Raw genomic sequence first — 24,627 nt, forward strand, 5'->3', positions numbered from 1 at the left:
TATTAATATATTAGAACTTATAATATATTAATATGTCACAAAATGTCTTTTCCTCATAAACGGTCTATCCAAATGTTCCGATGCCATGCAACCCAAATGGACCATGCCGAGTCGGGTCAAGTACATACCAATTATAGTTATGGACTTAGACACTAATCCAACAATTGGCCGTGTCGGTGCCCTGCAGAAACGGGCAATGTGCCCTTTCCTGCTGCAATTGGTACACTGTATCTCTCGGCAAGCTCCGTTGTGGTGGTAGGTTCATTTGTCGCACCTTGGGAGACTCCCAGCATATCGTTTGACGGAGGTTGTAGTGGCAGATGAAGTGCCAGATGTTGTGACGGTTGTTATGACTGCAGGGTTAGTCACGTGCTGTCGCCTCTGGGTAAAACCTTGAGCCGACTTTTTCCCCTTTTTGTTGTCCCATAACTTTTGCTTATTGCTCTTAGGCTTGTGGTCTGGGGTGTCCTTGTCAGCAGACACTCGCGGGTTCCCTTGATTACTATTGTGATTAGCATAACCGGCACCGCTTCCGCTTCCGCTGGCGTTATTAGTATTAAACTGTGCTAGAACGGCTGTCACAGCAGCTGTGACCACGGCCTGAAAAGTAGCAGAGTCTATTTGCAGAATTGGTGCTTTGCCTGTTGGTTGGTTCTCTCCTTGTGAAGACATGAATATGTTGCATGGCAAAGAATGATCTCGTGAGTACTGATGGTCATCACTAGATGAATTCCAACATATTAATTATCCTTAATAGTTTCACGCTTTGTTGGACTATTCTCAATGTTTCTGACCACATTCCTGAGATGTGCCCATGGTGGTGAGTGGAAGTAGGTATTGTACTAGTGATATTTAAACTAAGTTATCCCTGGTCTGAGTGTATCTGGTTCTGACATTCATAGGGTTGTGGAAACAATTCATAAAGGAGTCTATGTATCATAAACTTTATGAATCAGAAGTGGCTATCCTCGAATGAATATCTATGAATTGAATAACTGTTACCACTTGCACGAAAGAAAATAATCCTAACACATAATGTGAGCAGTGTCTCCACCAGCTCATTAAGTCAAACAAGATTATTATTTATTAGTGTGACGCATAAGACGCGTTGGTTACTTCGGCTGTTCTTCCCTTGAAAACTTCTCATGAACCTGCTCTTGTTCCTCTTTGACTCTTCTGTTGACTGCTATGAGGAAGTGGTTACATCTATCTGGGTTTGTCGTGCGAGAATGGAAGTGACTAAAGAATCTATGAGATTTAAGTGAAACATTATGGGGTGATCCTTACAGAGTCCTCCTATAATTGTACAATGTATACAAGTTATATATAATTTAAGATTAAATAGACCTTCGAATAAGTGATCCTACTCCAAAACCACAACCAAACAAGGAACAGGTAGTGAAGCATAGATCACAAATTCTAAGTCTATAAAATCTCAATTATATAAAACCTTGGAAGTATACACTCCAAAATTATAGACCTATCCGTAAGGGTCTTTTAAATTATCACATAAGTTATTTATATAGTGCCTAAAATACTCCTATAGTATTTTAATGTAATATACTTGGTATGTTTTAAACTTGTTGTTTGTTATAGTATCATAAAATACTCCTATAGTATTCTAACTTTATGTACTGATCTAGAAATCCCTTGAATAGAGTTAGGTAAGTTTTAAGACTGTTGCAACACCACATAACTCCCAAACACATGTCGGTCACATCTCGAATGAATATAGTTGATCATGCTATATTGATCCTAGCTATGATTACATAACTGTCCAAGTTGATCATGCTATATTGATCCTTGAATAAATACTCCTGTTCTGTTCTTCTTGTGATACTTGTTCTAGTATGTATATATGTATAAGCACGTATGTATACTTTTATAAGGTATTGTTATATTTTTAAAATATATTATTATCCAGAGCACTTCGGCCCCATTGTATTTATAGTTGTATATCTTTTATCGGTTGATATACTTAGTTCACTATAAACAATGCTCTGATACCAATCTGTCACAACCCAAAACCAGAACGGCGGAAACGTTCGGGGGTGGAGGACGTCATGTTTAGTATCACAAGTCATGCATCATAGTAATCAAAGTAATAACCAACCATTTCATTAGAAAGAAAGTGTTTACAAAGTATGTGATTCACACAACATAGAATACAAAGTAAATAACCAAAACAAGATATGAAGCTATTATGCTCCATCTTCTGAATCCCAGTACGCATACCTGTCTATTGGTCTCCTGAGAATACAAGTTATTTTGAAAGAGTAGATCAGCATTTAAGCTGGTGAGTTCATAAGATTTGTGTGATGTAAGTAAGTTGTAAGTTCTTTTTAGAAAAGTTCGCATGTTCCTCTAGAAAATCCTATATTTCCTGCTTTGATGAAATATAAGTAAAAATGACTCTACAATCCTTTCTATGAGTACTAAACAGATACAAGTTATATAAAACCCAGAGTAAACAAACGATCGATTGTCTGTATCTGCCCTAAGACCACAACCAAACAAGGAACAGGGAATGAGGCCGAAGGCACACATCTCATTGTTTGTTAGATCATCGTTGTATATAACCCTGGCGTATTCACTTGGCACTCACGGAGTTAACTGTAATAGTTTCTTTATATTTGATGAAAACATTCTTTAAGAAAACCCTTATTTCTTTTAGTAAAAATGGTAACCACAATAGTGTTGGTTTTTGATCATTCTAACACTCCTATGGTGTACATGCAACCCTATAAACCTTGGATCTATGTTTTCTCTATTATACATGCAAATATTAACTATTCCAAGGTTTCATCCTAACTAGCATATTATGAAGCACCTATACTACAAAGTTCTAGTTAGATGACATACCTTTTGATGTAGCTTGATGTCTTCAAGCTTTAAGAGTTTAGCCCCAATAGTGTGGAAGCCTCAAATGGAATCACAAATCACCAAAACACCTTGAAAGAACTTGAGAGAATATGTATGCACACTAAAATCGGCCCACTCTTATTTTCACACACTTGTTCCAATTTTGTGAGCCAAGGACCCCTTTATATATTATGGAGGATTAGGGTTACATCCATGTAAACCCTAATACCCATGACCTTTCATTTACATAGGATCCATGGGTTAAAAGCTCCATGGACCATCCATGAGAGCTTAGCCCAACCTAAATGAACTTGGTCCATTCCATATATATAAGAGACCATATTTAATTAGTTCTTTTTGATCACTTAATTAATTCTAAATTAATTCTTGATCAATACTAATTAAATAATATGATTCCATATTAATATATTAGAACTTATAATATATTAATATAAATCATAAATATACTATTCTCAAAAGACTATCCATATAAATTGTGCCGGTGAAGTGCAACCCAAATGGACCATGCCGGGTCGGGTCAAGTACATACCAAATATAGTTATGGACTTAGACATTAATCCAACAGTCTCCCACTTGGATAAGTCTAAAACTATTATTGAGTATGACTTCAAAACCTAACTGTCAATCGTAGCTCTTAAAGCCGCTGTCGAACTCTGACCTTGTCAATGACTTGTCCATTAGATAAGGGATCATATATTCCTCCATTCTAGATATCATATGGACTGAGACATGGATTATAATCATTCTCTCTGTCCATTTGTTGTTTCCCGATTTTCGATTTATGATGACTGACTGATTGAACAAATCAAATCAGTCCTGGCTTGGCCAAGCACTCACATGTGTCATTGCTAAATCATCGAGGGGCCCACAGATATCACTTTTATCCCGAAGGTAAAAGGAATGGATAAACTTCGACTCATATGGCTTGTTCTACTACTTGTTGAATCATACACAAAGGCACGTTTTATAACATCGAGTTACCAAATGCGTTTTCGTGCAATCAATGTATAACCAACTCATAGTAACAACTCATATCTCTAGGTTTGAAGAATATAAGATATTATCGTCTCATGATCACTCGTGATAAAATCCATGAAGTGATTCAAATGAGCGCGGGTTGAATCCAATACTCAGAACTTATGAGCACTCATGAGTGTTGTAGCATCACTTTGTCCACCAACTTGGACCTCTACAAACCAACCCATGACAGTCTTGATTCATATCTACTTCCAACATATGACCGACTGTGGATGGTTTGAATAACTTAATCATTCAGGAAGAGCGACTTAGTTATTCTGGAAGTCAAAACATGCAAAGTGAAACACAAGAATAAATGAATCAAATATGGTATCAAACCCTATGAATATAAATAAACACTTTTATTTATCACCATACTGATTACTCATTATTCATTGTTTCGGTTTTATCAACTTTATACTTGAATTAAAAACACTAGTTGTCCCAAGCTCCAAGCATATACACTATGTTTTTCTTAAACAATAGCTTTGCCATACACCAAGTATGCACTCTATGTTTGTCTATGATCCTTACTTTGTGAAATAAACCAACTGAACATAATTTCAGTGATTCTAATTTCACACTCCCAAATCCTCATCGAAATATGTGAGAATTTCAAATTCCTATCATTTATCGAAATCTATTTAGATTTTAAACTTATATGCACTGACCCTCCTGTAATGAATATGTACAAAGTCACAAAGACTTGTCAACAGTCATTATAAGGTATTCCAATGGAGATCAACTCCATGGAAACTAAGTCTCATATTCAAAGTACATTGCTTTGGACATGCTTCTTGCATTAAGTTTTCTAATATTACACAGATAACTTCCACCTATGGAGACAACTCCATATTCTCATTTTGACTATCACTTCTGAATAAGAGATGCCTATTTTCAGAATATGTCAATATGGTCCTTCCAAAATTAGCACTATACTTCCAACTGTCCCTGAGCAACCAATCTTTGGTAAACCTCAGATTGTCCTCGATAATTGCTTAATCATTTTAGTCATATCCAATTCTAGACCTTTTCCCTTCTTAATGCCTCTGGGCATTTGGAAAAATTTAGAAATGACAAATATTATAGCACATGCAATCGATCCTGTACCCAAAGAAAATGGTACACGATTCATGATGTCTTACATAAAGACATGATTCTAGACCAGTATTTTGCTACAATATTTTTATTTGCCATGTTTTCAAAATTTGACTATGAAGAGGGATGTCGTAATCATAATCGAATTTTGAGAACGCAATATATAGAATTTCCTTAAGTTGAACCAATCCAACATGAAATTCATATATATATATTCTTGACTAAAGATGATTAAGGTCTCAATCTAAGCCTTTAGAACTGAAATGAAGTATATCCTCTCCCTTAATTATAGCAAAACAACTTTTTCAATCCCTGCAGCCTCACGAATTGAAACTTTTGTTTTCTATAATTAACATTGCTAACTTGCAACACTAACAATAATTATCATGCTCCCACTAACATGATGATTATTAGCATAACACTTATGCTCCCACTAGCTTTGACATGTACTCAGAAATCAGCTGGACTTCTAGAAATCAATACTTTATTGACTTTCTTACCAAAGTTCAGATTTCTGATACGAGATGCTTTGATAAAACTTTATCAAAATCATACACCTTTCCTTAGATAGCATGCATGTGTGTCTAAACAATTTCAGAACTATGAAAAGGGATGTCGTAATCATAGTCTCAATTGTTTAGACCTTTTGCCATCTGCTTCAAATCTACTTGGTGGAAGTGTTTCCTCACCATCATTTTCATGAATCGGAGAGAAACCTTATGACCCTTAGATTTTATGGTGTATGTGTTCTTATCCATGTGAATCGTCAAAACCATAGTCACAAGACAAGGATAATGACAAATCCAAACTCATATGGACTGAACTTATGCAATCTTAACTTCTTGCCACCTGGCAGTACAGGGCCTGCCATTGCTTCCAAGTTGTTATGCAACCAATTGAGAACTTTCAGAACTCCTATGCAAAGCCAACTTTAACTGGAATGGGCACAGAATATGTCAACATGATAGGTTATAAACCTCAAGTCGTGTGCTAGTGAAGAACCTCAGGTCTTATTTCTTGATTAGTTCTTGAAATTCTTTTTAGGATCTTTAAGACTCCCACTATCCTCTTGACATATAAGACTATCTTGCCAAATATTCAAGAGATAGTGCGGATTCTTTATCAAGACAAACACTTCACACAATTGGCCTTAGTTGGTCTTTGTTTTATCCAAAACATCACAACTTACCAATTTCAAATGTACAAGAGTAGGACACTTTTACTTTTACATTTGACAAGTGTTTTAAACCTTTCTTTAAGATATGTCACTCAAGTTACAATCTTGGAGTATGACTCTAAGAATTGTTTTGGAACGAAGTATGACTCATCTTCCTGATCTAACCATTTCAACAATTCATGACTCCTCTTCTTAGTCATAAGAATGCACTAAGATGACCTTTAGAGGACTAATTGTGATATGATTTCTAAATCATTAAGATGATCACAAACATGATACTAAAGTACTCTCCCATCTTTTCAGATTTGAGAAACTTTTATCTTTCTGCCTAATTTGATTCTTCCCATTCGTTCTGCCATACATTGAGACTTTTCCTATGTTTCAGAATTATACTTAAACTTGTAAGTATAACCATATTTACTAAACTTTAGTAAATCAAATAGTCTTAACGAGCTTTGTGGTGGACATGACCAGTGCACAAGAATGTGTACTCGATCCCTTTAGTCCTTCACTTGACTCACACATCCATGTGAACAAGTAATTAGTCTTGATTTTCCAATGCTTGAAAGTTCTCATTCATCATACTATTCAACTTGCATGATTCCAAGTTTCAGTCCAATTGAAACTTGGGTGATGAGAAACTTTCCTGGTAAATTTAGACACTACCACAAATGAAAGAATCAAATCCATTTTTCCAATATTGCTGTCAGTGGAATCATATAAGCAACAATTTTCCACAAATGCCATTGTAAGGATACTTCAAATAAATAAAATTAAACTATTTTCTTTTATTTTAAAACTTTGCGGAAAAACTTATCCTTACAATCCACATGGAAAATTGTTGTTATCTATTCCTTAGCAATATATCATAACTTCTTAAGCAACTGCTCAAAATTCTGATGCGATCGAAATCCACCTTCGCGATCAGAATCAGCATATACTTCCTTTAAGATTTCTCTCAATTATTTAATTCTTAAAACATCAACATGTGACCCAGTCACATCATGTAATGAGGATCTCAGAATAGAACTTAACAGAGTTAGATAATGGGCTCTACCTGATGTACAGTGAAACTTATTGACTTTAACATCCTTAGGTAAATTTGGCATCTTTGCAATCAACGCCCCTTCCTTTGGCAAAATAAACATATGGACCCTTTGGTAATGGGACTATCTCAGACTTAGCCTTTCTCTTTACCATTTGGTCAACCGGGTTGACTATGGCCAATCCCTTTCCATTGGGAAGAGAATGCTTTTTCTGGATTTCCAGTGTCACCATTGTCACTGTCCATAAAGTTTTTGGGAAGTTGATCTTCTAATCAAATTTGCTTTACTATCGTTCCAAATCATTGCTGATTCAGCAGCACCAAGCAAATAGATATGATCATTAAGGTTCATGTCATAGTCTGTTTCATAGTAGTCCCAAAGGAACTCACTATGTGACTTAGAAAGTGATTGAACATCCAACTTTCTCAAGACTTTGACACCCAACTTTCCCGGCTTGTCAATATGTGACTTCATCTCTAAGATGTGATCACACATAGACCTTGCTTGCCATTAGGGATTGAGTGACCTTGAACTTGTGGGTTAGGGAGAATAATTGGAGGAGGTGGAGGAAGAGAAGTATGACTTCCATGAGCCAAACTCGGGAAGTCATATTCATTAGGAAAGCTTGGTTTGGGAAGATCATTGTTGTCTAAACCAGACATCAACAATGGGAGAAATTCACGTAAAGTTGATTTAAGTCCTTAATATAACACCCAATATGATATATTAAGGCTAGGACCCAACAAACTATTTTATAACTTGGAAGAGGGATGCCGTAATCCAAGCTATAAAATATTTGAAGGTAGGTGAATGACGATTCACCAATTTCCACCAAGATAAACGAAATGTATTATTAGGTTTTAATTGGTTTTGAAACTCCTAGATTCTTTTGAGATTCATTGAACTTTTCAATGGCATGTTTCAATCTCGAGTGTGCCCTTCAGGTTTTGTGACTGGGATGCCGAGGATCACAAAACAAGGTGTGAAGTAACCATGCAAATATACTTGGTACCCTTAATATTTACCCCTCAATCGATGTGCCGGTTAACCACACACGCTCCAACGATACTATGATAAACATTAAGTTACCCTTTGCCTACCTTGTTAAGTCCAGGTTAGTGTGCCGGTTAACCACACACGCTCCACTAACAGCTTAAACAAAGTGCAAAGTGTAATTTCATGGATTAGCACCTTATTCACATTTTCCTAAGTAACTAAGATTGGGAATTTATAAGTGTTTAGTTACTTAGTATTTATCATTATACTTATAATGAAGGGAGAATTATAGTCCTTGTCCTACCTGTTCGGCTAACGACCCTCCACCGGTCAAGGAAGCGGTGAGTGAGAGTGGACACCCATTAAACTGCCATTTTATAGGCAGTAACCTTATACCCCCCTTATAGACCGGCTTCGTGAATGAGGCCTACTAATGGTAAGACGACTTGCTCTTATACATATAATATATTAAACTTTTAATATTATAATAGTATAAGGGTGTATTTTAGACATTTAAAATACTTGGTGGTTTAATCTATTAATTAAACTAGACATTTAATTTAATTAAACTCAAACCATATATTTATGGATTAATAATACTCTTTTAATTAAACGCTTTAATTAACTATTAATAAAGTCCATAAGAGTTAATTTGAACTATTCAACAAAACATCATAATTCCAATTATTAAACTCAAAATTAAAACCATTTAATTAATTGTTTAAGTTATGAACCCAAGAGTTTTAGAATTCAATTCTTTTTTTCATAAAAAACTTTTCTCAAATTCCAAAACTTGAGGGCAAGTTTTGTAATTCTTGAAAACCTTTGGATTCCATAACTTATGGAATTAATGGTGTTTTATGATGAAACTTTCCATGTTCCATAACTTAAGAACAAGTTATGGAATTCTTTAAAACATTAACACCAAATTTTGTAACTCCATAAAAACTTTGAATCAAATTTTTTTTTTAAAAAAAACTTTCATATCCATAACTTATGGAAGTTTCAAAAACCCTTAAGATCACAACTTTAAAAAAAACTTTTGAGCTCCAAAATTTTATGACAAAATATGTAACTCCTTAAAACATTTAGATCAAACTTTTAAAACTAATAAAATAATCATATCATTTTATCTTTTACTAAATTTGACCTAATTCAACTCATATAACAAATGATTCAAATTTTACAAATAATTCGTTTTTCACAAAACAAGTAATTCTTTTAAAATTTGACAAACGTCATGTTTTTTTTTCCTTTTTTTTCAACTTGAAAATAAAACATTTGCATCAATATAACAGAAAACAACCCATGGCTCTGATACCACTGTTGGATTTTGAGCATTCTAACACTCCTATGGTGTACATGCAACCCTATAAACCTTGGATCTATGTTTTCTCTATTGTACATGCAAATATTAACTATTCCAAGGTTTCATCCTAACTAGCATATTATGAAGCACCTATACTACAAAGTTCTAGTTAGATGACATACCTTTTGATGTAGCTTGATGTCTTCAAGCTTTAAGAGCTTAGCCCCAATAGTGTGGAAGCCTCAAGTGGAATCACAAATCACCAAAACACCTTGGAAAACCTTTAGAGAATATGGATACTTGGCTCACACTATGAAATCGGTTATTGCCCTCTTTAGTGTATCCACACTAGCCACTAGCATAATTTCATGAACCATAAGACCATTTATATAGTGTGGAGGATTAGGGTTAAGCCCTAATACCCATGACCTTTCATTTCCTAGGATCCATGGGTTAAAGCTCCATGGACTATCCATGAAGACTTAGCCCAACCTAAATGAACTTGGCCCACTACACACACACACACACACACACACACACATATATATATATATATATATATATATATATATATCTAAGAGTCCATATTTAATTAGTTCCTTTTGATCACTTAATTAATTATAAATTAATTCTTGATCAATACTAATTAAATAATATGATTATATATTAATATATTAGAACTTATAATATATTAATATAAATCATAAATATACTATTCTCAAAAGACTATCCATATAAATTGTGTCGGTGAAGTGCAACCCAAATAGACCATGCCGGGTCGGGTCAAGTACATACCAAATATAGTTATGGACTTAGACATTAATCCAACAGAAGGCACTCTAGGAAAGTCCTCCGGAAACACATCCGGGTATTCCCGAACAGTCGGCACATCATCCATAGTCGCCTTACCCTTCTCCCGCGTATCCATAACATATACATCATATCCGGAACAACCTTGTTGAAGATAACGTCTAGCCCTAGCTGCTGAACATAGGATCGTCCCAAGCTGAGCACTCTCTCCCTGAACCACTAACTCTCCCCCACTTGGGGTCTGAATGCATACCATTTGATGCTCTCAATCAATCATGTCCCCATTAGGGCTCAACCAGTCCATCGCTACAATAACCTTGTTCCCGCGCAAAGGAATAGGAACCAAATCAATCGGATACTGCTCACTGAACATATCCAGAATACAACCCCGATGAACCCTCGATACCCAGACAGATCGATCATCCACAATCTTAACCTCTAAAGGACAACCCAACTCCCTCGGATCACTAACAAACATCTTGTTGAGCGCAATAGATACAAAAGATTGGGTAGCCCCTGAATCAAACAATACCAAGGCGGCGATACCGTTCACAATGAATGATCCTAAAACAAAACACACAAATATAAGCAGAAAATCAATATAAATAAAGAGATAAGGAGAAGATACATACCCGTCACCACATCAGGTGTTGCACGAGCCTCCTCGGTTGTCAGCTGAAAAGCCATGCTCCTCCCAATAGGTGCATCCGCCTTGCCCTGGCGGCCATCAATAATCCGTAGAGTAGCTGGAGCGGGTGCTACTGCTGGTCCTCCTGCTGCTAAACGCAGGAAAATGGCATTCTTATGGCCCTAATGATTGCAATGGAAGCAAATCAAATCAGATACCGGGGTGGTGGTGGTAGTAGCAGTGCAATATCTGCTAATATGACTCATCATGTCGTGCTTGAAGCAACCAGAACCAACCACCATGCACGCCCCATTGTGCGTCTTTCCGCACTTTCCACAATGGCTCCGACCCTGATGGCCTCTCGATCTCGAATAAAAAACCTTGGGCCTCTTGCCTGAACCTGATCCGACTTCCTCTTCTTCTTCATCTCTAGGTCAATATTTATATCTCTCTCTCCCTCTCCCTCTCCCTCTGGCTCTTGCGATCATATCCTCCAGTGTCCTGCAAGTGGATCGGCTCACAAACTGTCGGATATCAATCCTCAACATCAAATGGTATCTCGCCTTCTTCATCTCCTCATCCGTCGCATATTGTGGAACCAGCAACGCCCTCTCGCGGACCATAGCAGTGATCTCAACCACCGTCTCAGTAGTGTAACATTCCATTTATTAAATAAATAAATAGATAAAATTAATATAAATAGTAGCACTAAATGCGGAATAATTTAGGGAGGCGTTGGTTTTGGGGGTTAAAAAGTTATAATTGAGAGTTTGGGGGTTAAAATGTAATTTCCAGATAAATTTTTAAAGAATTTTGAAGGTTGAGGACTATTTCGTAAATTATGGGTTTAATTTGAAAGGATTTTTGAAGACAGTGTCTGCTTGGTAATTATTACGACATATTTTGGATTTAAATTGAAAACGAATCTGGCGAGGAGGGACTGAACTTGTAAAAATGCTCATATGTTGGAAAGAACACGGGATATACTCGATGTTCCTTCCCCGTCGTCTAACCCTAACCCTTTGGTACACATTTATAGCCGCCACCACCATGGGAGCTCTCTCTGTTGCCGCTACATCGCTAAGTCCGCCATCGTCGACTACATTGCCGTCGAACGTCGCCATCGCGACCCTTTCTGTCGGAGACGTCGTGGGCAACCGGAGAACCGTTGAGGATCGGGGAAACATGTTGTGTTCGTCGTGTGTGGGTCATGAACCACCGGAAACTCTCGGTAAGATTAACTTCTCTCCTCTCCTCCGTCCCTCTCTGAATGTTTGACATTAGATGTGTCGCTGCTGCCACCGGTGGCCTTGGCCATTGTTTCGTGTTTTTCCGGCAACGTCAGCCGTCAGGTCGGTGGCTGAGGGTTGTTGTTTCTCGTCATATTTTACGTGTGATGTTGTTGGAACTCGTGAAGAATATTGGCCGGAGGTAGGCGCACCATCATGACAGCCAACCATGGTGGCTGTCGTTTCTGCCACCCATTGTCGCCACCAGCCACCGCGTGGAGGTGGCTGTGTGTGTGTGTGTAGTAAGGTGTGTCTTGTGTGTTCCGGATTGTTTTGATGAAGTTTGGGTCAAAATTATAAGCCACCACCAATGGAAATGGTGGCTGCCGCCGCCGACCACCACTGCCCGAGGTGGCAGTGGGTGGTGCCCGGCCTAGTGGAACCCTAATGGACCTAAAAACTTACTCTTGGACTTGGTTGGTTTGTGTTTGGGATTGGAAACCCTAATTAGGGTTTAGAAAACCCTAATTTTGGAAGATGTTAATTTTGGATTGTCGGGACCCGCGTTTGGACCAGTGGATTGAAGTATGAATTATGCCCAATTTCATTGTATGATGGACGTAGTAGATTGATGGACTTAATGGATTAAGTCCTTAATGGGTTAAGTGTTTCTAATTAACCCTAATTGTCATTTCCTGTAAGAAACCCTAATTGTGTTGGGTTTTGAGTTGGGCCTTTCTTTTGGGCCTAGATGTCTGGACTCTTGATGGGCCAACTGTTAGCAAGTATATGGACTAGAATATTTGGATTGGGCTTTAGGATAAGGCCCATTGGAAAGGTTTGGGCCCAATTTGGAAAATTAGGCCATAGATGGGCCATAATTGGGCCTTGATGATTATGAGATGACCACCAGAATGCCAAGTGTTTGAACTAGAATAAATGGTTGGGCCTTAAGTTAAGACCATGTAGAGGTTTGGACCCAATTTAAAATAATTGGGGCATATGTTGGGCTTTGGTTCATTGTTTGACTTTTGGGCCTTCAGAGAATAAGTTTGGGCCTTGGTCTTGGACCAAGCTAGGTTAGGGGTAAAATGATCCTTTTACCCCAAGTGTGGGTTTATGGTTATACTGAAACCCAAATGGTTAATTGGGTTTTGTTTTGATGTTGACAGTTCGGGAATCTGTCAGCCAGCAGTTAGAGATTTATTCGCGGGACTTCAGCAGTTTGAGGTGAGTTTCCTCCTAGGAACGGGTCTAAGGCACCAATGTCGACCCGTTTATGTATGTTAGCATGTGTCGGACTACGGTCCGATGTCGGGCAGTGCCCAATGTAGGTTTATGTGTTTATATGTTTTCGGGCTTCAGTCTGATGTCGGGGAAAGCCCGAGGAATGTTTGTATGCTTGATGTCTTCGTGATTCTTGCATGTGCTTGTTTATATGTTCCGGCATTCGGTCTGATACCTGGGAAAGCCCGAGGAATGTTTATATGTTATGTTACATGTTTCCGGATTTCGGTCTGATGTCGGGCGAGGCCCGAGGAATGTTTAAATGTTTATGTTATGTGCTTATTATGTATATTGTTGATATGTTGATATGTATACCGAGCTTTACTCGATGTCGGGCGGGGCTCGATGTCGGACTTCGATCCGATGCCGGGCGGGGCCCGATGTAGCGGGCAAGGCCCAATGTATGTTATGATGTGATTATGTGTATGGTATGTGGTAGTTTGGGGAGACTCACTAAGCTTCATTCTTATCGTTTTCAATTTTGGTTGCAGGTACTTCCGGTAGCAAGGGGAAGAGCTCGGGATGATTGCAGTGCACACACCATTTGTTTAGCCTGGGATGTTTATACTCTGATGTATTTTGATAGATGTTATGATATTTTGAGATACACTACTTATGATTTTAATATGATGTTCGATAACTATGGATTTCTTAATGATTTAAAATGAAATTTTTGGACTGTATTTTTGGGATGTTACAAGTTGGTATCAGAGTCTTGGTTTGAGGGATTCGGGCACACTCTCGGGTGTGTCTGAACTCAAACAGAGGACTTGGTATGAAAAATTTCCAAAGAAAATCATTTTTATAAAAAGAATTTGAAAAGATAAAAGAATTTTGAAGAGAGAAAAGAACTTTGAAAAGAAAAAAGGGTGTGGTGCATGCAATCAGCCGAGCTCAAGTAAGTACTCCCAAATTACCCATACAAATTTAATTTTATGATATGTTTATGAGAACTGCATGCTAGATTAGGGCTAAGGATCTAGGAAGGATGCCTTATGTGCCTGTTATATATGTATGAGCTTTATGACCTGCATGCTAGTACAGATCAGTTAGTGATATGATGGCCTGGTTAGGATATGCTTTATTATGTTTACTCAATGTTCGAATGTTGCTTGCTTTGTGATTTTAGGGGTTCTAGTTATCTTTAACTAACTAGTGAACGAAATGTTAAGTTACATATTACTAAGACTGAATAATTTCAAAAGGTTAGGTTTAGCTCTATTCCGCAGCTCTCGATTGAGTCTAACCGTTGTAGGGTAGGTCCTCTCATTTGAAGAATTATCTGGTCTTAGTGATATGTAATGGTATTCGCGAGCTAGTTAAGGGGAGATAGCAGCGACTTCTTATGCAGCTGATGGCGGTGAGTGGGTCGGAGATTACCCTAGGGCAATACTAGGATGAGATTAGCGCGTGAAGCAGTAGTAGTAGAAGGGACTTGGTGGAGTCAAGGCAGTTCTTGAGGAAAGTACGGACAGATGTGGAAGGTAGTATGGGCCCGTACTACTGAAAGCAAAGGATCCGTACTCAAATCAAGGAAGGCTGAGATAAAACCAGGGAACTTGTAGTGTATGTGATCCCTCGATTTATGATGAGTATTCTGATATTGTTATAGTATACTTGAGTATGGTGACGCTACGTGGTAGACAAGATGGCAGATCTGGTGCCGGCAAGGGATCAGGCTCTGACTTTGGAGTCGGGCAGCTCGATGTTCAGATGAGGGAGTTCATTCCATCTGATATTACGCACAGTATCATTGACCAGACTCCTGTGATCTTCAGTACGGTCAAGGAGGACATTGTGGAGATTTGTGATGAGAGGTTGGGTGCATTCCGCACTGAGATAGTAGCCATGATAGGTACGCTTACGTTGACGTTTCGGGAGTTCAGAGCTTGTGAAATTCCAGATTATCATGGGGGTTAGGGACCCTATTGCTAGCAGCAGATGGTTGGCAGATGTCGCCAACGCTTTTCATACCAGCCGTTGTCTCGAAGGGGACAAGGTCCGACTTACTTCCTGTCTCCCGAGGGACAGGGCACGTAATTGGTGGGAAGAGGTTGGTAGTGAGTTGGGCGATGAAGCGGTTGATGTTATGTCATGGGATGACTTTTCGGCCAGATTTCGGGCAAATTTTGCCCAGGCAATTGAAGCATAGCAGTTGGCGCGAGAGTTTCTGGATCTTCGCTAGACTACTGAGACTGTGGTAGAGATTACTGCCAAGATTCGGGAGAGGGCTTATTTGGTACTACAGTATGCAGCAGATGAGGAAATAAAGAAGGTAAGGTATCATGACATACTACGGAATAATATCAGGGAGATCGTGAGTATATCGGGGTGCGAGACCAGGAATGATACGACTTCTAGCCGATAACGGGATATTGACTTGGAGCACATGATGAAGAGGGAACCAGATCGGTTGCATAAATTGGAGGGTCTCGGGAAGAGACCCAAGATTCTGGATCATCTTTTGAGAGGCCAGCAGGGCCAGATTCAGTGCAGCACATGCAGGAAACTACACGATGGAGTCTTTCATTCCAAGGGTTTGAGTAAGTGTATCTCTGGGTTTATTCTATGTCTATGTTTGAACTATATTTTCAAGAGGTGTCATATGCCAATTGTATACCAAGAATTATTAGTGGGTAGCGAAAGGTCATTTCCCTAACTGAGGGTTGGGAGTGTACAGTGTCATCTTGGGTTATGGTCAAGATCGGATCAGGGGTGTTATGTGGAAGGTCTGCGGTCAGGGTTTTGCAGGATGGTTATCCAGCATCGTCAGGATTCGGTGGTCCTAGTAACCGTTACTGATTGGCTGATGGAAGCGCCAAGGAAAGTGGCTCGATGATGAGGTATTAGTTGGAGCATCTATCTTTTGGTCTTCAAGAGTCGAGTGTGGGATCATTTTAAGCATCAAGGGCTATCAGTTTCGCTCGAATGTGAGAAGTGTTCATCTAGTTCTTAGAAGTTGTGTGATCTTTTGGGATTGACTAGTAACGGAGCACTAGTTGGTAAGAGCTGGTTGTCATCAGATCGATCGTTGGAAATGAGAAAAATTGGGAATTCTTCAATTTTTGTGTATTGTGAAGACTTAGTCAATTCTAAGTGGGGGGGAATCGTCCAGGTATTCAGAATCAGGATCAGTTTTGAAACTGGGATAAGTTTCGCATCCTTGTCAGTAAGGAAGACAGCCCAAGCGGCAATATGGATTGAGGATAATGTGAGTTGGAAGTTCGGAAAACTTGCCAATGATGAGATCGCATTCTCGGAATGTTTGATAGCATGCCTTAGGGAACCAGGTTAGGGATTCCAGTCAGGACATGAGTTCAGTTGGGATGTTAGATCGTGTGTGTGCTCAACGTCGGATGTGTTCGGATTGGTAATCAGCGATTGAGACAGCAAGGAAAGTGTTGTGAGACTGCGGAATAGCCGTAGCGTTCACTAGCAGCCAGATAGTGTGGAAAGTGATGTAAGACTGTGGGACAGCCGTAACATTCACTAGCAGCCAGATAGTGTGAGAAAGTGTTGTAAGTTTGCGGGTGTAGCCGTAGCATTCACAAGGTTGACAGATAGTGTTAAAGTGTTGTAAGTCTGTGGGTGTAGCCGTAGCATTCACAAGGTTGACAGATAGTGTTAGAGTGTTGTAAGTCTGCGGGTGTAGCCGTAGCATTCACAAGGTTGGCAGATAGTGCTAGAGTATTGTAAGTCTGCGGGTGTAGTCGTAGCATTCACAAGGTTGGCAGATAGTGCTAGAGTGTTGTGAGACTACAAATATAGCTGTATAATTCACTAGGTTGGTAGATAGCATGAGTGTGTTATTAGATCGCGGAAGGAACAGTAGTACCCACCAGTTCGGGTGCAGCAGTGAGTGCGTGGTATATTCATGGATCGGTTTACGAATTTCCCCAGATGAATTAGACCTGGTTGGGCCAGTGATAAGACCATAGGAAGCGGTGGACCGTTTAAGGTCGTTTGTGATATAAGGCTACCCTTGGTCATGTAGCAATCAATTTTAGCCTTGGATTTGGTGTTGTCAGGACTCAACGTATCGACTCGATCGGTTGGATTAGGAGGTCGTCAGAGCCATAGTGGCAAGATAACTGACGGCAACTATAGACAGACGAGGATTTCGTTCGGAAGTCGTGTGGGACGACTGTGTGGGAGTCATTTGGCTCCGCAACCAGGCCGGAACCTGGTATTTCAGGTGACTGGCAAATAAATTGAGATCGGGGAGGTCTCAGTGGATTTCAGAAAGCAGCCAGGAGGCAGCATACTGTTTCAGGCAGTTCAGTGTTTCAGGAAGTTCAGTGTTTCAGGCGGTTCAGTGTTTCGGGCAGTTTCGATGTCTGGGCAGTATTAGTGTTTTAGGGTTGCAAGTACGGACAGAGTAACTGATTGATTGGGAAGTGATAAGTCACTTGCAGTTTGGATTAAAAAATCTTAGAGTAATTGGTTTGACCCTGTTGCGCATCTCTCGTTTGAGTCTAACCGTTGCAGGAACGGATCTTCTACTCGAAGGATTATCTGAGCCTACTGACAAGAATAAGTGTTCTGCAAGGATTTTTGGTCAGGGATTCAGTTTTTCTAGTGGGAACCTCAAGTTATCAGAAGTTGAGTAGCCAGTTGGGAGATAAGTGCAATGGGTTCGATAAAAAATCAGTATGGGTGGTCTGTCAGGGAGTCAGACCATCTCGAGACGGCGGATTTCAAATTGAATAAATGTGATTACTTTGCAAGAATTCGCTCATCATCAGGTTGTAAAGCCCTGCAAGGATTGGCACCGGTTACCTCGGGAAAGCTAGGGTATACTCGGGATTGTGGCCATGACGCTCAAGTTGTTTGGCGTGATAGGAATTGTAAGGAATGATTTCGAGAACGAAATCTAATTTAAAATTAATATATAGATAAAATTAATATAAATAGTATCCCTAAATGCGGAATAATTTAGGGAGGCGTTGGTTTTGGGGGTTAAAAAGTTATAATTGAGAGTTTGGGGGTTAAAATGTAATTTCCAGATTAATTTGTAAAGAATTTTGAAGGTTGAGGACTGTTTAGTAAATTATGGGTTTCATTTGAAAGGATTTTTGAAGACAGGGGCTACTTGGTAATTATTAGGACATATTATGAAAGGAATTATGGAAGCAAGTGCTAAAAGGTAAATTTTGGATTTAAATTGAAAACGAATCTGGCGATGAGGGACTGAACTTGTCAAAATGCTCATATGTTTGAAAGAACACGGGATATACCCGGTGTTCCTTCCCCGTCGTCTAACCCTAACCCTATGGTACGCATCTACAGCCGCCACCACCATGGGAGCTCTCTCTGTCGCCGCCACATCGCCAAGTCCGCCGCCGCCGACTACATTGTCGTCGAACGTCGCCATCGCGACCCTTTCTGTCGAAGACGTCGTGGGCAACCGGATTACCGCTGAGGATCGGGGAAACACACTGTGTTCGTCGTGTGTGGGTCGTGAACCACCGGAAACTCTTGGTAAGATTAACTTCTCTCCTCTCCTCCGTCCCTCTCTGAATGTTTGACGTTAGATGCGTCGATGCTACTGCCGGTGGCCTTGGCCACTGTTTCATGTTTTTTCGGCAACGTCAGCCGTCAGGTCGGTTGCTGAGGGTTGTTGTTTCTCGTCGTATTTTACGTGTGATGTTGCTGGAACTCGTGAAGAATATTGGTCGGAGGTAGGCGCACCACATGGCAGCCAACCATGGTGGCTGCCGTTTCTGCCACCCATTGTCGCCACCAGCCACCGCGTGGAGGTGGCTGTGTGTGTAGTAAGGCGTGTCTTGTTTGTTCCAGGTTGTTTTGATGAATTTTGGGTCAAAATTATAAGCCAAAACCATTGGAAATGGTGGCTGCTGCCGTCGTGAGCCACCGCCGACCACCACTGTCCGAGGTGGCAGTGGGTGGTGCCCAGCCTAGTGGAACCCTAATGGACCTAAAAACTTAATCTTGGACTTGGTTGGCTTGTGTTTGGGATTGGAAACCCTAATTAGTGTTTAGAAAACCCTAATTTTGGAAGATGTTAGCTTTGGATAGTCGGGACCCGCGTTTGGACCAGTGGATTAAAGTATGAATTATGCCCAATTTCATTACTGTATGTATGATGGACGTAGTAGATTGATGGACTTAATGGATTAAGTTCTTAATGGAGAAACCCTAATTGTGTTGGGTTTTGAGTTGGGCCTTTCTGTTGGGCCTAGATGTATGGACTCTTGATGGGCCAACTGTTAGCAAGTATATGGACTAGAATATTTGGATTGGGCTTTAGGATAAGGTCCATTGGAAAGGTTTAGGCCTAATTTGGAAAATTGGGCCATAGTTAGGCCTTGATGATTATAATATATTGGACCACCAGAATGCCAAGTGTTTGGACTAGAATAAATGGTTGGGCCTTAAGTTAAGACCATGTAGAGGTTTGGGCCCAATTTATAAAATTGGGCCATATGTTGGGCTTTGGTTCATTGTTTGAATTTTGGGCCTTCAGAGAATGATTTTGGGCCTTGGTCTTGGACCAAGCTAGGTTATAGGTAAAATGGTCCTTTTACCCCAAGTGTGGGTTGATGGTTATGCATTGAAACCCAAATGGTTAATTGGGTTTTGTTTTGATGTTGACAGTTCGGGAATCTGTCAGCCAGCAATCAGAGATTTATTCACGGGACTTCAGCAGTTTGAGGTGAGTTTCCTCCTAGGAACGGGTCTAAGGCACCAATGTCGGCCCGTTTATGTATGTTAGCATGTGCCGGACTACGGTCCGATGGCGGGCAGTGCCCAATGTAGGTTTAAGTGTTTATATGTTTCCAGGCTTCAGTCCGATGTCGGGGAAAGCCCGAGGGATGTTTGTATGCTTGATGTCTTCGTGATTCTTTCATGTGCTTGTTTATATGTTCCGGACTTCGGTCCGATGTCGGGAAAAGCCCGAGGAATGTTTATATGCTATTTTATATGTTTCCGGATTTCGGTCCAATGTCGGCGGAGCCCGAGGAATGTTTAAATGTTTATGTTATGTGCTTATTATGTATATTGTTGATATGTTGATATGTATACCGAGGTTTGCCGGGCAGGGCCCGATGCCGGGCGGGGTCCGATGCCGGACTTCGGTCCGATGTCGGGCAGGGCCCGATGCCGGACTTCGGTTCGATGTCGGGCGGGGTCCGATGTAGCGGGCAAGGCCCAATGTATGTTATGATGTGATTATGTGTATGGTATGTGGTAGTTTGGGGAGACCCACTAAGCTTCGCGCTTACAGTTTTCAGTTTTGGTTTCAGGGACTTCTGGTAGTAGGGGAAGAACTCGGGATGATTGCAGTGCACACACCATTTGTTTAGCCTGGGATGTTTTTTACTTTGATATATTTTGACAGATGTTATGATATTTTGAGATACACTACTTATGATTTTTGTATGATGTTTGATAACTATGAATTTCTTAATGATTTAAAATGAAAATTTTGGACTGTATTTTTGGGATGTTACAAGTAGTCTAGCGAAGGTCCTGGAACTCCATCGCCAACTGTTGCACCTCAATCACCGGTGTAAACTCAGCTCGAAATCTCGTCACAAAATCATCCCATGTCATCGAATCAACTATCGCGACCCCTACAGCACACCCAACACCCACCCACCAATCTCGAGCTATGTATTTCAGAAGATAAGGAGCAAGTCTGACCTTTGCCCCATCGGACAACTACTAGTGCGCAAGGAATTATCGACATCCGCTAACCAACGTCTACTCGCGATCGGGTCCTTCTCCCCGAAGAACTCTGGAGCCCCACATGCCCGAAACTCACGGAAGGTCAACGTGCGAGCTCCCATGAATGCAACCATCTCAGAACGGAAAGAGCCCAAGCACTCCTCCAAAACCTCCATGATACCCTCCTTGATCGTACCAAAGATCATAGGAGTCTGCTCAAGTATGATCTGGGTAATCTCAGACGAAATGAACTCCCGCATTTGCTGATCCAACTGTTCGGCCCCAGAGCCCGAACTAGAACTACTGCTAGAACCTCCTTGTGTGGCCACCATACTAAAAATAGACCACACAAACCATCATAACATACATAAATAAACACTGAGGGGTCCCATACTCTACAAGCTTCCTGGTATCATCATGGATTTCCTTGAATCGAGTATGGATCCTCTGTTTCCAGTAGTACAGGCCCATACTACCTTCCACATCTATCCATACTTTCCTCAAGGATCGCCCCAAATCCTCCAAGTCACTCCTTTATCTAAACATACAATCCTTAATAAAATAATGCACCCAACACCGAATCTCTTCCTAGGTTTTCCTAGGGCAATCACCACCCCCCTCTCCGCCCTCAGCTGCAAAAGGAACTCCCACTAACACCCTCTAACTAGATCACGAATACAATTACATATCATTGACACCAGATAATTCTTCGAATGAAAGGTCTCACACTACAACGGTTAGACTCAAACAAGAGTTGCACAATAGAGTTAAAACCTAACCTTCTAAATTTATTTAGTCTCAATAATATGTTACTTCGCATATTCGCTTACTAGTTAGCTGAAGTTAATGAGAAATCCTAAAAAGCACAAAGCAAGAACCATTCGAGCATTAAGTAATCGGAATCAAGCATAACCTAAACATGTCATCCTATCACTGATTGATCAGTACTAGCATGCAAGTCTACAAGCTCATACAACAGGCATACAAAGGCATCTCTCCTACCATTCTATTATGCAATTTTAAGCAGATCCTTAGCCCTAATATAGCATGCGATTCACACATTCACAAATCAAAGCATAACATAAACATGTATTGGTATTTTGAGAAAAATTACTTAAGCTCGGTCGACTGCATGCACCACACCCCTTTCTTTTATTAGAAAACTCTTTGTGTAAAATGTTTCTTTTTGTGAAAAGAATTTACCAAATCCTCAGTTTGAGTTCAGACACACCCGAGAGTATGCGTGAATCCCTCAAACCAAGGCTCTGATACCAACTTGTAACGTCCCAAAAATTAAGGCCACAAATTTCATTTTAATTATAACAAAACCATCATCCAATTCGTTTTCATTAAACCATAATGAAATTAGAGCATGTTAATAAACATCCAAATACATCATAATCATATAAAATGCGGAACCATATGGTGTGTGCAATGCGGTCATCCCGAGCTCTTCCCTTTTGAACCAGAAGTACCTGAAACATAAACTGAAAATCGTAAGTACGAAGCTTAGTAAGTTCCCCAAAACACCACATACCATACATATTAAACATATAGTAGGCCACGCCCGACATCAAGCCCCGCTCGGAATAGATCTGTCAGTAGCATGCAATGAGCCCCGCCTCATCACAATCATTAGGCCCCGCCTGGCATCTCCCCCCTGGTATACATATACTCATACAAATGCATGCAAGAATCACAAATATAAATAACATACAATATACTCATTAGGCCCCATCCGACATCGGGCTCCGCCTGGTATACATATCATATAACATACATGCAAGAGTTGCGCGGACAACTAGCATCCTAATCATAATAAACCAATGGCCCACAGTGATGCCTTTGACCCGCCAATCACAGTGAGGAAAGTCACCTCAAGCTGCTGAATATCTCAGATAAATGCTTCGACTGCTGATCCGGAAAATCCTCGTGCTAACCAATCAAATAAAACCAAATAAATAAGTTGGTCCATAAACCAAAGCTATGAATCTCATTCATCTGTCCAATCCCAGGGTAAAAGGGTCTTTTACCCTTTCCTCACTGACCCAATAACCAAGGCCCAACCCAAAAGCTCCAAAAGCCCAAAAACCTAAATGGCACCCAAAGCTCATTATGGGCCCAACTTCCTAAATGGACCCCGAAACCCATCATGAGCCTAAATCCAAGAAGGACCAAAGCCTAGTAATGACCCAAAAATCAGAAGGCTAATGGCCTAATAGGGCCCAAAACTCTTCTAGCCCAAAAGTGGTTCAACCCGAGAAGGTCAACCGAAGTCAAGGCTGCTGAGTACGCCCGACGTACTCAGGCTTACGCCCCACGTTCTACCTCGGTGGCTAGTACGCGCAGCGTACGAGTTGGGTACGCCCAGCGTACGACGCAGTTGGCCACCTTCACCATTAAGTGCTTAAACGATTTTTCCATCACGTTCAAGTCTCAAATTTGGTCCCTAATGATGTCTTAACACGTAAAGTTGGCAACTTTACTACCATGCATGACTTAATGGGACCTAAAAATTAAAGAGAACCATAATAAGTATCCTAACACATGCATGGACCAATATAACTTATAAAGATTGCATTTTTTGGACAAGGGACCTAAAAGGTGCTAAGGTCTACCATCCATGGCTTTTGGAGTAGACCATACTCTCAAATATGGCTTAAAGGACCCAAAAATGCACAAATAAAGCCCTAAATTACATAATGAACCATCAAGTTGAGAGCTTAATACCTCAAATAGCTTGCAAAGTTGATGATGATTCTGGATTTACAAGCTCAAGCCACACCAAAGCAACTTCCAAGTGTTCTTCTTCCTTCAAATCACCAAAAACACCACCAAAACTTACTTCCAAGCTCAAATCTCACAAATGGAAATTAGGGTTTCGTTCTTCGGGTTTAGAGAAGTGGAGGCTGGTCATAAGGAAGTCCAAGGGTGTCATAAGTTGTTTAAATAGGGCACAAACCCTAAAAATTAGGGTTTACCCCTGCATAACATACGTCCAACGTATGTGGGTGCCTCCGCGTCCAACCCTTGAGCCAGTACGCCCAACGTACTCATAGAGTACGCCCAACGTACTCGGCTAGAGACCAAATTGCAAAGATTTCTAAAATGAAGGGCTTATAGGGAAAAACCTGAAGTGCAGTTTTACAGCTTCGATAAGTCTCCTAATAGACTTCTTAAGCTTATACACCTTAATTAGATATCATATATGTGTGTTTGAACCCATCAAGATTGATAGATAGATCTCTCAAAAGTTCAAACAAATCCATTCCATTCTTCACAATTCAAAATATGAAAAGGGATGTAGTAAACATATTGTGAATTTGAGAATGAAATTAACACAACCAATATCCATATCGATCTTTATCAGATCTTATAATGAGAATAGTGAAAACATTTCCTCACAATCATTCTCATGAATTAGAGCAAAAACTTTGCAACATAGATTTCATGGT

The 24,627-nt window shown here is 40.1% G+C and overlaps 1 long non-coding RNA gene across 1 annotated transcript; it reads left to right on the forward strand.

Annotated features, from left to right (window-relative positions):
* Positions 1-18,725: 18,725 nt before the first annotated feature.
* LOC145106863 (uncharacterized) lies at positions 18,726-20,940 on the forward strand. The gene is made up of 2 exons (XR_013707655.1): positions 18,726-18,961; positions 20,749-20,940. It is a non-coding gene; the product is annotated as an uncharacterized LOC145106863 (long non-coding RNA).
* The last annotated feature ends 3,687 nt before the right edge of the window (positions 20,941-24,627 follow it).

Source organism: Lactuca virosa, chromosome 1 (assembly GCF_052849685.1).
Source record: "Lactuca virosa cultivar CGN04683 chromosome 1, Lactuca_virosa_CGN04683_v6, whole genome shotgun sequence".
NCBI classification, from domain to species: Eukaryota; Viridiplantae; Streptophyta; class Magnoliopsida; order Asterales; family Asteraceae; genus Lactuca; species Lactuca virosa.